The 14,803-nt window shown below is 45.7% G+C and overlaps 2 protein-coding genes across 8 annotated transcripts in view; one reads left to right on the top strand and one right to left on the bottom strand.

Moving 5' to 3' along the window:
- Positions 1-14,803, bottom strand: part of TNRC6A (trinucleotide repeat containing adaptor 6A) — a 213,948-nt gene that overhangs the window by 145,089 nt on the left and 54,056 nt on the right. The window lies entirely within an intron of this gene.
- Positions 1-14,803, top strand: part of LOC103229952 (uncharacterized) — a 28,329-nt gene that overhangs the window by 5,138 nt on the left and 8,388 nt on the right.

Raw genomic sequence — 14,803 nt, 5'->3', positions numbered from 1 at the left:
CAGCCACACTCATTCATTAAGGATTGTAGGTGGGTGCTTTTGCACCACAATGGCAGAGTTGAATAGTGGTGACAAAGATGTATGATTCACAAAGACTAAACTATTTACTACTACTCTGTACAGAAGCTCACTGAGGCTTGGACAAGACACTCCTGGCTTTAGTGTGCACCGTCTAATTAGGGAGAGCTCATACATCAGCACCTTTGAAGGGGAAGAGAGACTGGGAAGCAACAGTTCCTTGCGAGTGAGTGTTGATGCCTATAATACCTTTATACCTACTAGGGCTCACTAGGTGCAGGGCACTCTCCTTATTTTAACTCATTAAGTCCTGAGGCCTATGGTTGTCCTTACTTTACAGATGAGGAAACTGAGGAACTGAGGACAGAGAGAAGAGCTAAGGAACTTGCCCAACGTTGCACAGCTAGTCGGCGGCCGAGACAGGACTTGAACTCGGGCAGTTTGCCTCCAGAATCTGGGCTGTTAGCATGGTGCTATGCCACCTCCCATGGGGAAGAGGGTGATTTATGTTGGAGATGAACACAGCTGTGGCTTGTCTGCTGAGCCTTGCCTGAGCTACCATCTCACATGTCATGAAAACCACAGGATAAGGGCTGGGCACGGTGGCTCATGCCTGCAATCCAAGCACTTTGGGAGGCCAAGGTGGGCAAATCGCTTGAGCACAGGTGTTCAAAACCAACCTGGGCAACATAGCAAGACTCCATCTCTACAAAATAATTTAAAAAATTGCTGGGCATGGTGGTGTGTGCCTGTAATCCCACCTACTTGGGAGGCTGAGGTAGGAGGATTGCTTGAGCCCAGGAGGTTGAGGCTGAAGTAAACTATGATTGTGCCACTGCACTCCAGTGAGTGATAGAGTGAGAACTTGTCTCAAAAACAATAGTAACAGCAATAAAAAAACACCAAAACTCAAAAAAACTGCAGGAGAGCCTTTTCCTGCCACCAGAGCTGTGCTGGGGGCTTCCAGTATCTGATAAGAGTTTGTGCTCATCATAGGGTCTCCTTGCTTTCAGTTCCAAGCTTCACAGCACATATGAGCCCAGGGCATTGGGGCCTCCAAAACTAGCCTGTGACCTTGGGCAAGTTAATGAATCTCTCTGAGCCTCAGTTTTCCAGTAGAACGTAAACAACTATCTTGAAGGATTATCGCGAGGGTTAAATTCAATGACGTATTTATTGAACACTGGTGTATGCCTTGTGTGTTGGGAGGCTGAGTGTATACACTGTTCAAAGGGCCCCCTTGTCTTCTGGCTTCCCATCGGTTTTGACCAATAGGGGGCCCCAGAAGATGATTGAGGGAGGGAGGAGACTGGGCTTGGGGCATTTATTCTCTGGCTGCTTCTCTGCGGTGATTCTGGGTGCTGGCTGCCTTAAAGTCACATTTCCCACCGTGGCGGCCCTCGGTCTGGAAGCTTCTCAGTCTCCAGGTTACCGTGGCCATTCTTCCCCTTGGCCTCTCAGGCACAGGGGTGGTAACAGAAGCCAGCCTAATTAGTCTTGTGGACCCTTGTGGTTTTCTGTCCTCCCTTTGTAGAGTTCCTCTATTCAGTCCTCCTTCAGCTGGGTGTGGTGGTTCATGCCTGTCATCCCAGCACTTACGGAGGCTGAGCCAGGCAGATCCCTTGAGTCCAGGAGTTTGAGACCAGCTCGGGCCACATGGCAAAACCCCATCTCTATGAAAAACAAACAAACAAACAAACAAAAAAACCCACAAAAAGCAAAAACCACAAAAACCACACACACACACACACACACACACACACACACACACACAAATGCTGGGCACGGTGGTGCACGCCTGTACGGGAGGCTGAGGTGAGAGTATCACTTGACCCTGGGAGGTTGAGGCTGCGGTGAGCTGAGATCACTCCACTGCACTCCAGCCTGGGTGACAGAGAGAGACCCTGCCTTAAAAAAAATAAAAATAAAAATAAAAATCAAACAAGTCCTCCTTCAATGACCTAATTTGAACGTGTCTTCTCTTTCCTTCCCCTGACTGATGCACTCTTTGTTTACGGTAATTTCTCAAGCAGATCTGGTAGACTCTATGCATTCTGCCCAGTTTCACAAAATAGCCACTCTCCAATTCCCCTATACAACATTTACAGACAGTTGACTCTCCTATCACAACTTTTATCAGAGAGGAATGACACTCATACTGGCGAGGCAGTGGGGAACAGAGGTGCTTTCATCGACAGATGGGTAGGAATATAATATAGTACAAGCTAAATGCAGAGGAGTTTGGCAACATGTTGCAACATTTTAAAACATGCATCCCTTTTGACTCAGCAGTTTCATCTTTAGGAATTTATCTCAAGGAAATAATTACGGTAGTGTGAAAATAGTAATGTACCGGGGTACAATCAAACCAGTTGTCCATCAGTAGTTGACTAATTAATTAATTCCCATTTGTTCAGTGCCTACTAAGTGTCAAGCACTGTTCTAGCCCCTAAGGACAGAGCAGCAAATAAATCTGAAAATGTCCTATTTTCATGGAGCTTATATTTTAGTAGTTGAACTAATTACAACACATGTATACAATAGAATGACATGCAACTATGCAGAAAAAATTAGTAGCTCACTATGAATGATTATGAAAATATGTCCACGATATATTACTAATAGAAAAAAACAGGTTAGGCCAGGTGCAGTGATTCACGTCTGGTAATCCTAGCATTCTGGGAGGCTGAGGCAGGCAGATCACCTGAGGTCAGGAGTTTGAGACTAGCCTAGCCAACATGGGGAAACCCTGTCTCTACTAAAAATACAAAAATTAGCTGGGCATGGTGGCACATGCCTGTAATCCCAGCTACCCGGGAGGCTGAGGCAGGAGAATCACTTGAATCCAGGAGGTGTAGCCTGCAGTGAGCCGAGATCGCACACTGCACTCCAGCCTGGGCAACAAAGCAACTCTGTCTCAAAAAAACAAACAAACAAAAAACACCAGGTTAAAAAACAGTAAATAAAATAGGATCCTTTTTATCTATTAGATTTAGAAAAAAGATATGGAAGAATGTAAAACAAATTGTTAATAATTATCAACTGGAGAGATGGGGCTAACATGTACTTTCACTTTCTGTTTGATACAGTTCTGAGTTATTTCGGTTTTATTACAAAAAGCTTTACTGTCTAAGCACTTTGGGAGGCTGAGGCAGGAGCATTGTTTGAGCCCAGAAATTTGAGACCAGCCTGGGAAATATAATGAGACCTAGTCTCTCCAAAAAAAACCTTTTTTTAAAAATTAGCTGAGTGGTGCACACCTGCAGTCTCAGCTACTCTGGAGGCTGAGGAGGATTGCTTGAGCATGGAAGGCAGAGGTTGCAGTGAGCTCAAATTGTGCCTCTGCACTCCAGCCTGGGTGACAGAGCAAGATCCTGTCCAAAAAAAAAAAAAAGCCTTCCTAATAAATAATATTTCCTTTTTTTATATGTTTTTATTTTTTTTAGATGGAGTCTCACTCTGTTGCCTAGGCTGGAGTGCAGTGGCACGATCTTGGCTCACCACAACCTCTGCCTCTGGATTCAAGTGATTCTCCTGCCTCAGCCTCCCGAGTAGCTGGGACTACAGGTGCCCGCCACCATGCCAGGCTAATTTTTGTATTTCAGTAGAGACGGGGTTTCACTATGTTGGCCAGGCTGATCTTGAACTCCTGACCTCGTGATCTGCCTCTTCAACCTCCCAAATTGTTGGGATTACAGGTGTGAGCCACCGCGCCTGGCCTCCTCTTTTTTTTTTTTTTTTTTTAGAGACAGTGTCTGACTCTGTCACCCAGGCTAGAGTACAGTGACATGATCATGGCTCACTGTAGCCTGGACCTCCTGGACTCAAGCAATCTTCCCTCCTCAGCCTCCAGAGTAGCTAGGACTACAGGCACATACTACCATGCCCAGGTACTTTTTTTTTTCTACATAAAGACGGGGTCTTGCTATGTTGCCCAGGCTGGTCTCGAATTCCTGGCCTTCAAGTGATCCTCCTGCCTTCAGCCTCCCAAAGTGCTGGGGTAACAGGCAAGAACCACTGCACCTGCACCTGGTCAAATATATTCTTCATGTAAAATTTTTAAAAATTGTGGACAAAAGCTAATTCCTTCTTAAGCACCCCCAGGAAATCACTAGCTATCAGGTGATATGTTTACCTCCAGACTTATTTAAATGCACTTACATACATTTATGTGTAGCTACAGAAGACACGTAATGTTTTAAGTTGTATTTTATTTTACATGGATGATATCCTGCAGTGAATATTGTTTTGAATCTTGTTTAAAGATCCAGTGGGCCAGGTGCAGTGGCTCACACCTGTAATCTCAGCATTTTGGGAGGCCAAAGCGGGAGGATTGCTTGAGTCCAGGAGTTTAAGACCAGCCTGAGCAACATAGTGAGACGTTGTCTCTAAAAAAATAAAATTGCTGGGTGCGGTGGCTCACGCCTGTAATCCTAGCACTTTGGTAGGCTGAGGCGGATGGATTGCCTGAGCTCAGGAGTTCGAGACCAGCCTGGGCAACGTGGTAAAACCTCGTCTCTACTAAAATACAAAAAATTAGCCAGGTGTGGTGGCTGGCACCTGTAGTCGCAGCTACTTGGGAGGCTGAGGCTGGAGAATTGCTAGAACTCAGGAGGCAGAGGTTGCAGTGAGCTGAGATCATGCCACTGCATTCCAGCCTGGGCGACAGAGCGAGACTCTGTCTTTGGAACAAAACCAGAAAAACAAAATTAGTCAGGTATGGTGGTGTGTGCCTGTAGTCTCAGCTATTTAGTAGGCTCAGGTGGGAAGATTGCTTGAATCCTGGATGTGGAGGCTACATTGAGTCAGGTGTGTGTCACTACATTCCAGTCTGGGCAACAGAGAGAGACCCTGTCTCAAAAGAAAAAAAAAAAATTCAATGTCGTAAAGGTCTTTTCATATTGGTACTTTTAGATTGACTTAGTCTCTCTTAACCACTGGTGTGTATATTAACACAGTTAATTCAAGTCATTAGAGGGTTTAGAGTTTGCAGTTTGAAATGGAGCCTTGGGTCATGTATTAGCTATCTATATCTGCATAACAATTTTCCCCAGAACTCAGCACCTTAAAACAGCAGATATTATCTCACAGTTTCTCACAAGGTTGCAATCAAGGTGTTGGCCAGGACTGCGGTCTCATGTGATGGCTCAAGTTGGGAGAATCTTTTTTGAGGCAGGGTCTCACTCTGTCACCCAGGCTGAAGTGCAGTGGTGTAACCTTGGCTTACTGTATCCTTGACCTCCCAGGCTCAAGTGATCCTCCCAGCTCAGCCTCTCAAGTAGCTGGGGCTACAGTCATGTGCCACCATGCCTGGCTGGGAGAATCCGCTTCTAAGCTCGTGCACTGGTCATCAGCAGGCCTCCCTGATGCCTGTTGGCTGGAGATTTCTCTTCAGATCCTTGCCAGGTGGGCTTTTCCATGGGATAGCTCATAGCATAATAGCTGTCTTCTCTCAGAGAGGGACAAGGAAGCAAAGGCATACACGACAGAAGCCTTTTATCATCTAATACTGGAAGCGGCATTCCATCACTTTTGCTATAGTCTTTTTTTTTTTTTTTTGAGACAGGGTCTCACTCTATTGCCTAGGCTGGAGTATAGTGGCACTATCTCAACTCACTGCAACCTCTGCCTCCAGGGCTTAAGCGATTCTCGTGCCTCAGCCTCCAGAGTATGTGGGATTACAGACATGCACCACCACACCTGGCTAATCTTTTGTATTTTTAGGAGAGATGAGGTTTTGCCATGTTGCCCAGGCTGGTCTTGAACTCCTGAGTTCAGGCAATCCACCCACCTCGGCCTCCCAAAGTGCTAGGATTACAGGCATGAGCCACTGCGCCCAGCCCTATATTCTATTTATTAGAAATGTTTCACTCATCCAGCCCACACTTACGTCACTGGGAGGGGATTGTACAAGCGTATGAATATCAGAAGGGAAGAATCCCTGGTGCCATATTGCAGGACACCTACCAAAGCAAAGATCATCCAGCAACCACACGGGCAATGGATATGAAAGGAGGGAACAGAGAAAACACAAACAGTTCAAGGGAGGAGGTGATAAACGATTATTCATTCATCCAACAGATATGTACTGACTACCTACTTTGCGCCAGGCACTATTTTAGGTACTGAGGATAAAAGGAGGAACAAGACGGACAAAGCTCAAACCCTCATGGAGTTTACTACAGAGCAGAGACAAGACAAGGCCACTAGGGAGATCATAAGCATAAGAAACAAGACAGTTGCCATGTAATTCATGAGCTATTTCACAGGTAGACTCACATGGTCTGCAACTGATTGCAGGCAGTGAGTGAGTGGATGGGAGGAGCTTGGGATGAACTCCCGTGTTTCAAGTTTGGGCAACTGGTAGATTCCGATGCCTTTCTATGAGCAAAAGAAAACTGAACAGGGGGCCGGGCACTGTGGCTTACACCTGTAACCCCAGGACTTTGGGAGGCCAAAGTGGGTGGATCACTTGAGGTCAGGAGTTTGAGACCAGCCTGGCCAAACTAGCAAAACCCCGTCTCTACTAAAAATACAAAAATTAGCTTGGCGTGGTGGTGGGTGCCTGTAATACCAGCTACTCAGGAGGCTGAGGCAGGAGAATCGCTTGAACCCGGGAGGTAGAGGTTGCAGTGAGCCGGGATTGCACCACTGCACTCCAGCCTGGGCAACAGAGCGAGACTCTGTCTCAGAAAAAAAAAGAAAAGAAAAAGAAAGCTGGACAGGGAATAGATGTAAGGAAGGATGAGAAGGCCAGAGTTGGACATGTTGAATTTAAGGAGTCTGTAGGACAACCAGATGACTTTCAGGAGGTAACTGAACATCAGCCCAGAAGTGATGCCTGAATTGGCGACAGACAATAAAAAGTTAGCGGCACGCAGTGATATTTAAAGCCATACCAGTGAAAGCAGAGAGAAAAGAAGGCTAGAGGAACCTTGAGGAATAGGAACTTCTAAGGCATGGGGAAAAGAAAACAGAAAGTAAAAGGAAAAAGTAAACATAAAAGATGAAAGAGCAGTCAGAGAGATACAAGTGGGATGTCATGGACTCTGCAGAGAAGAGAATTGGAAGGAAGGAGAGTGATCAAATGCAGTCAAGGAATCAAGAAGTCTTGGCCGGGTGTGGTAGCTCACGCCTATAATCCCATTACTTTGGGAAGCTGACTGGGGTGGATTGCTTGAGCCCAGGAGTTCAAAACCAGCCTGAGCAATATGGCAAGACCTCGTCTCTACAAAAAATAAAAAATTAGCCAGGCGTGGTGGCGTGTGCCTGAGTCCCAGCTACTTGGGAGGCTGAGGTGGGAAGATCACTTCAGCCTGGGAGGTTGAGGCTGCCATGTGATCACGCCATTGCACTCCAGCCTGGGTGAAAGAGTGAGAACTTGTCTTAAAAATAAAATTAGCTGGGCGTGGTGGTGCATGCCTGTAATCTCAGCTACTTGGGAGGCTGAGGCAGAATTGCTTGAATGTGGGCAGTGGAGGTTGCAGTGAGCCAAGAGCATGCCACTGTACTCCAACCTGGGCAACAGATCGAGAGACTCCATCTTAAATAAATAAATAAATAAATAAATACAATAAAATACAAAATGAAAGAAATCAAGAAGTCTCCACTGGTACAAAAAGGAGGCCTTTAGTGACCTTGATGAGAACAATTTTAGAAGCAGGGAGTAGGCAGGGAAGAAGGTTGAGGAGTGATTGAGAGGTGAGAACATGGAGATAAGTGGGTGTAAATCATTTTCGATTCTTTTTATCTTATTGGCACATATATGAATTCTGAGGCATTATCAGAATTAAATGTCCATTCTTGAGGTTATTTCAGTCTCTGGGAGGCTGCCAGCCCTTCCTTTTCCATTTAGCCCTAATGCATTGGTGGGGAACAGTTCCATTAGGCAAGATAAACAGGATTGCTTGGGACAAGTGGGAAAAGAGTAGGAAGAAAAACCAAGGGTGGGACATCCTGGACTCTGTGGTGATGAAGTTGTGTAACCTCCGGTAGACAGAGCAGCAAAGGTCTCCAGGAATGCAAAAGATAAGTGATATGAATTCCTAGACCCTATGTGGGTACTTGCATATCAAAATGAGTCCCCATTTAGATACTGAATAGTCTCCATATATATATTATATATTACACTATATATTGTATATAATAATATATGTGTGTGTGTGTATATATATATATATATAGAGAGAGAGTCTCGCTCTGTCACCTAGGCTGGAGTTCAGTGGCGTGATCTTGGCTCACTGCAACCTCCACCTCCTGGGTTCAAGCAATTCTCCTGTCTCAGCCTCCCGAGTAGCTAGGATTACAGGTGCGCACCACCATGCCCGGCTAATTTTTTCTATTTATAGTAGAGATGAGGTTTCACCATGTTAGTCAGGCTGGTCTCGAACTCCTGACCTCAGGTGATCCAACTGCCTCGGCCTCCCAAAGTGCTGGGATTATAGATGTGAGCCACCGTGCCTGGCCTGGATAGCCTCTTTTAAAGCGAAAGTGCATCTGTATCCTTCAGCAGCCTGAAATCTTAGGAAATTCAGGCATGCACTACGTAAGAATCACAGCATTTCTCATGCAAAATATCTTTCTGTACTTCTCTTGCAGTTCATTCCAATGTGTTCTCTCTGTCCACAACATGGCTTGTGTTTCTTTGATTATTTTCCCCATGTTGGGATTATAAAAGTACATAAACTTGGTGTTGGTTGGAGAATGTTTTTGATTTTTTGAGACAGGGTCTTGCTCTGTCACCCAGGCTGGAGTGTAGTGGTGTCATCATAGCTGACTGCAACCTTGAACTCCTGGACTCAAGCAATCCTCCCCCCTCAGTCTCCTGAGTAACTGGGACTACAGGCGCATGCCACCACACCTGGTTAATTAAAAAAAATTTTTTTTTGTAGAAACAGGGGCCTCAATATGTTGCCCAAGCTAGTCTTGAACTCCTGGGCTCAAGTGATCCTCCTGCCTCGGCCTCCCGAAGTGCTGGGATTATAGGTGTAAGCCACCACTTCCTGGTGGGTGGAGAATTTGCGTGGCTTGACAGAGATGGTTACTTTGGCAATGTTTCCATAATCTTTCTTGTGATCCTTTTAAGAAAAGTTTTTCTTCACATCATTGTTCAGACTTGGACAAAGATGTGTGTGTGTGTGTGTGTGTGTGGTGGGGGCAGTGTTGTAAGAGAATAAATAATATTTCAAAGGATTACTTTACGGAGCCTCAGCTTCTGTTACAATACATTGAATTTGCCTGCTTTTATGTGGAACTCTGTTGCAATGGAGAGGAAAGGATGGCCCACTTTCACCTAAAATCCAGATTCTATAACTTGCAAAGTCTCTTTCCAATTAGTTCCAGATTATTAATGCCATCCTGGCAAACTGATAACTCACTGTTTAGGGTACCCTGAATCATGTAATACTATTTTATTTTAGTTATATATATAGTTGGAGACAGAATCTTGCTCTGTCGTCCAGACTGGAGTGCAGTGGCATGATCACAGCTCACTGTAGCTTTGAATTCTTGAGCTCAAGTGATCCTCTATTGAATTTAAACTTAATTTAACTGAGACTAGCCTGGGCAACACATTGAGACCTTGTCACTACTAAAAATAAAAAAATAGCTGGCGTGGTGGCACAAGCCTGTAGTTCCAGCTACTCAGGAGGCTGAGGTGGAGGATCACTTGAGTTGAGGAGGTCGAGGCTGCAGTGAGCTATGATCACATCACCATAATCGAGCCTGGGCGACAGAACCAAATCCTGTCTCAAAAAAAGAAAAAATAAAAAAGATCATAGACTATAGACCATGGTTCCCAGCTTCCTTTCCTCAGCTGTAACTGTGATAGAAATGTTTTGGATGGTATCTGATGCCAAGCCCTTCTGAGAATGTTACCTGACGTGGATGCACCAAGTTGCACGAAGGTGAGGACTTTTGTCATTCACAACTGCATCACTTCGGCTAGTACCCATTATGCGGTTGTCTCACAAAAGTATTTCTTGAGGCCGGACATGGTGGCTTATGCCTGTAATCCCAGCATTTTGGGAGGCCGAAGTGGGTGGATCTCTTGAGCCCAGGAGTTTCAGACCAGCCCTGGGCTGGCAAAACTCTGTCTCTACAAAAATTACAAAAATTAGCTGGGCACAGTGGCATGTGCCTGTAGTCACACCTTCTTGGGAGGCTGAGGTGAGAGGGTTACCTAAGCCCAGGAGGTTGAGGCTGCAGTGAGCTGTGATTGCCCCACTGCACTCCAGCCTGGGTGACGGAGTGAGACCCTGTCTCAAAAACATAAATAAATAAAATAAATTTCCTGAATGAGTTGTTGGAAGATTGTTTCACTGCTTGAGCTGGTGGGATTCTCACACTCTGCCAGAATCTACTTCCTTATCTTTGCCTGGGACATGGCCCCTTGCAAAGTGGGCCCACTGGCATCCCTCAGTGAGTGAAGCCCTATATCTGGGAAGGCTGAGTTCCAGAACATAACTTTGAAGCCCAGTGGACCAGATTTGAGTTCACTTCGAAACCTGATAGCTGTGTGGCCTTCCATCTTGGGCAAGTTACTAACTTTTCTACCTATCCTCAGGACTCATAATTAAAGTTTCCACACATGCAGAAAAGATGAAAAAATAGTACTATCCTTTTTTATTTTTATTTTTAATTAAAAAAAATCTGTAGAGAGGCAGTCTTGCTTTGCTGCCCAGGCTGTTCTCAAACTCCTGGCCTCAAGCAATTCTTCCACATCTGCCTCCTGAGTAGTTGGGACTACAGGTGTGAGCCATCACGCCTGGCTAAGTTTTTCAAAATTTTTTGTAGAGATGGGGTCTCACTATGTTGTCCAGGCTGATCCTGAACTCCTGGGCTCAAGCAATCCTCCTGCCTTGGCCTCCCAAAGTGCTGGGATTACAGGTATGAGCCACCGTGCCCAGCCAGAATGGTACTATTGATGACCCAATGATGAGCTATCTAGGTTCAAAAAGTGTTAATATTTTGCTGTATTTATATGTAAATACATGTATATGTATGTAAGTATATCTACAAGTAAGTTATAGGCATCATGACACTTCTTCTCTAAATACTTCAGCCTGTATCATCTAAGAACAGGTCGGGCACAGTGGCTCATGCCTGTAATCCCAGCACTTTGGGAGGCTGAGGTGGAAGGATCACTTGAGCCCAGGAGTTGGAGACCAGCTTCGGCTATATGGCAAGTCTCCTGTCTCTACAAAAAATAGCAAAAATTAGCCAGGCGTGGTGGCGCACGCCTGTAGTCCCAGCTGCTCTGGAGGCTGAGATGGGAGAATCACCTGAGCCCAGGAGGCTGAGGTTGCTGTAAGCCGTGATCATGCCACTGCACTCCAGCCTGGGTGACTTAGTGAGACTCTGTCTCAAAACAAACAAACAAATAAAAAAAAACAAAGAACATTTTCCTACACAAACACAACTCCCGAATCACTCTTAAAGAAAATTAGCAATGATTTCCTAACACAATCTCACATGCTGTCCATATTGAAATGTCACCAAATGTCCCTCAAATGTCTTTTATGACTATTTTAATTTTTCTGGTCAGGATCCAATGTAGGATCAGAAATTGCATTTGGTTTTTGCCTCTTTACTCTTTTTTTCTAGAAAAGATTTCTACCCTTTTGTAAATGACACTGATTTTTATTTTTTAATTTTATTAAGACAGGGTCTCACTATGTTGCCCAGGCTGGTCTTGAACTCCTTGGCTCAAGCGATCCTCCTGCCTTGGCCTCCCAAAGCGCTGGGATTACAGGCATGAGCCACCATGCCTGGCCTGACGTTGATATTTTAAAGAGTTCATCCAGGCTAGTTGTCATGGAAACGCCTCACATTTTGGATTCGTGTGATTGTTTCCTCAGGGTGATTTCTAGGCTCGATTTCCCCATCTGTGAAATGGGTGCAGTGACAGTAGCCATCACATGGGTACCACATTCTACTCCCCAGGCAGTGCGAGAACTACAGGGCATAGTGCCTGCACAGTGCCTACGGCAGTGTCTGGCACATCATGGATGCTGAATAAATGAGATGTTGCCATCACCATCATTCCAACCAGCATCCTCCGCCTTATTACCACCAGCATCTTCAGCACCCCAGAGTCCAAGCCACATCGATGCGCAAACTTTTCTCATTCTTTCCTCACTCTTCTGGAATGTCTTATGCCCCTCTTGCTCAGTTCCCTCTCTACTGGAGAACTGAAGTGATGAAACTTAAGCCGTATGAATCTCTTAGCCCCTCTAGCAAATGGAGTTTAGCCTCACCCATCTTCCTAAGGACAACCTCTCTTTTTTTTAGAATCACAATTTTCTGACCCCAAATGGTTTAGACACAGTGAGGCATTAACGGTGTCATGTCCACCCAGGGAGCAGGCGGGTGCTTCGTCATTGCTGGTGCTGGTGGTGGGTGACCTTGGCGCGGAGGCTGTCGGTGCGGCAGCTGCTGCAGTGCTGTCGGAGGGTTGCTGGGGAAAGGAGATTGGCTGGCGAGGAAGATGAGGAATGTGCTGCCAGCAGACTGGGATCACGGCCAGATGCTAATTATGATGGCCTGGGGGTGCTGGTACCCCCTGTCAGCATCATCTAAGGAAGTGTGGGGGCTGGCGGGAGTGGGGGAGGTGAGAGAAACGGGCAAGGTGAGAGGGACTGACAGGTTGGAGAGATCCACTTGTTCCCCAAGGGTCCACCCTCCCTTCAGACCCAAGCTGTCTGGGAGAAATTGTGGCTGTCACCATAGCAACAGCAGCAGCTGATGCGTGATGCACAGTGTCTGTTAGAGAAGCTCGGTCAAGCTTGTACCAGTATTTTTCCACCCGAATCTCATTTCTTCAGTGAAATGAGAGATGGGAGGCTGGGCAGGGCACAGGTGGGGCCAAGCGGGTATTTGGAGAGGGAGTACAGATAGGAGAGTTCTCAGATAGTCTACTGAATTTGGAGAGAATACAGATTGAAGAGAAGCAGATTTTTACATTACTAAGACATCATTTAAACATCCAGACTGCTTCAGAATTCCCTTAAATTATACATGAATTGCTGAAGCGGCAGCCCCGTAGCCTCCAGAAAGGTGCAACGCATTGCATCTCGGAGACCCTTGCGGGAAGGGTTGTCCCTGTGGTCCTGAAGGGCACCAACCTGGGAGTGAAACTGACCTTAGACTCCCAGCTCTGCCACTTCCCAGCAAGGTGGCTCTGGGCAAATTATTTTCCCGCATTAAGCCTCAATGTCCTCATCTGTAAAATGGAGATAATAAGAATAGCTGGCTGGGTGTGGTGGCTCACGCCTGTAATCCCAGCACTTTGGGAGGCTGAGGTGGGTGGATCGCTCGAGCTCAGGAGTTCGAGACCAGCCTGGGCAACCCGGTGAAACCCCGTCCCTTCTTAAAATACAAAAATTAGCTGGGCATGGTGGCATGCACCTGTAGTCTCAGCTACTAGGGAGGCTGAGGCATGGGAATCACTTGAACCTGAGAGGCAGAGGTGCAGTGAGCCAAGATCATGCCATTGCACTGCAGCCTGGGTGACAGAGTGAGACTCTGTCTCAAAAAAAAAAAAAAAAAAAAGAGCTGCCTCATAGGGTCATAATGAGAACAAAATGAATGGATGCATACAGCGTTAAGCCTAATACTTGGCTCATATAATGAACTCAATAAATGGTTGCTACTATTACTATAACGACTACTCCTATTACTATTGGTGCTACTATTACTATTACTACTCTTACTACTGCAACAAGTACTGTTATTCCTCCTCCTGCCAGCACCATGGGGATTACACAATTCAGCTGAGGACAGGATGATGACTCACTGGCGACTCAGTCCTCTCCCACGAATGGTACTGGAGTGCTTGAATTTGCCAGCACTTTTGTAAGGAGCTGGGAGCAAAGGCTGAGAAGACACGGTCACTGCCCTAACAGACTGTGAATCTAGTGTCCAACAAAGGCATGACTCAAACAACCAGGGAATCCTATAGGAGCTATAGGATTTTTTTTTATTTTTTATTTTTTTTGAGACAGAGTCTTGTTTTGTTGCCCAGGCTGGAGTGCAGTGGTGCAATCTCAGCTCACTGTAGCCTCTGTCTCCTGGACTCCTGATCCTCCCACCTCAGCCTCCCGAGTAGCTGGGGCTACAGGGGCACGCTGCCACACTCAGCTAATATTTAAATGTTTTGTAGAGAGTATGTCACCCAGGCTGGTCTTGAATTCCTGGGCTCAAACGATCCACCAAACTCAGTCTCCCAAAGTGCTGGGATTACAAGCATGAGTGCCCGGCCAGGATTTTTATTAGGAGAGATTGTACAGCTGATGTATTCCAGGATTTTCCCAAACTCATCCCTCAAGTTTCCCCTCTCTATTTTGGTCCTGAGTACCACTCACATTGTTATTTATTTAAGGCTTTATTTCCCTTTAAGTTGATCCCCCTTTCATTGGTCAAATAAATGTGGTTTGAAGAAATCTGGATCGCACTGTGGAAAATGTGAAATTAGCATCACTTGCCATGAAAAAAAAAACCCATAAAAATAAAAACGAGACTAATTGTGCATCGTCGCATTTTAGCTAATATCCTTTTCCTGTTGAACTTTCAGAGACTCAGGCTCACTCTGTTGAAAAGGGAGGTTGGCAAGGCTCAGAGAGGTGTTTAAAGGCACACTAGCACAAAATGAAACTTTTTCCTTTTTAATCAGAAGTGCTGCAAAGCAACCAAAGGAAGAATGACTTTCTCACTGTGTAATTCAATGACATCAAATGTTCCATGTTCTTTCCCACCTAAGGTCATGGCTGGCCTTAATTAAGGGTGA

The sequence above is a fragment of the Chlorocebus sabaeus genome, chromosome 5 (genome assembly GCF_047675955.1).
Source record: "Chlorocebus sabaeus isolate Y175 chromosome 5, mChlSab1.0.hap1, whole genome shotgun sequence".
Classification (NCBI taxonomy): domain Eukaryota; kingdom Metazoa; phylum Chordata; class Mammalia; order Primates; family Cercopithecidae; genus Chlorocebus; species Chlorocebus sabaeus.
This window is presented reverse-complemented; position numbering and strand designations above follow the sequence as displayed.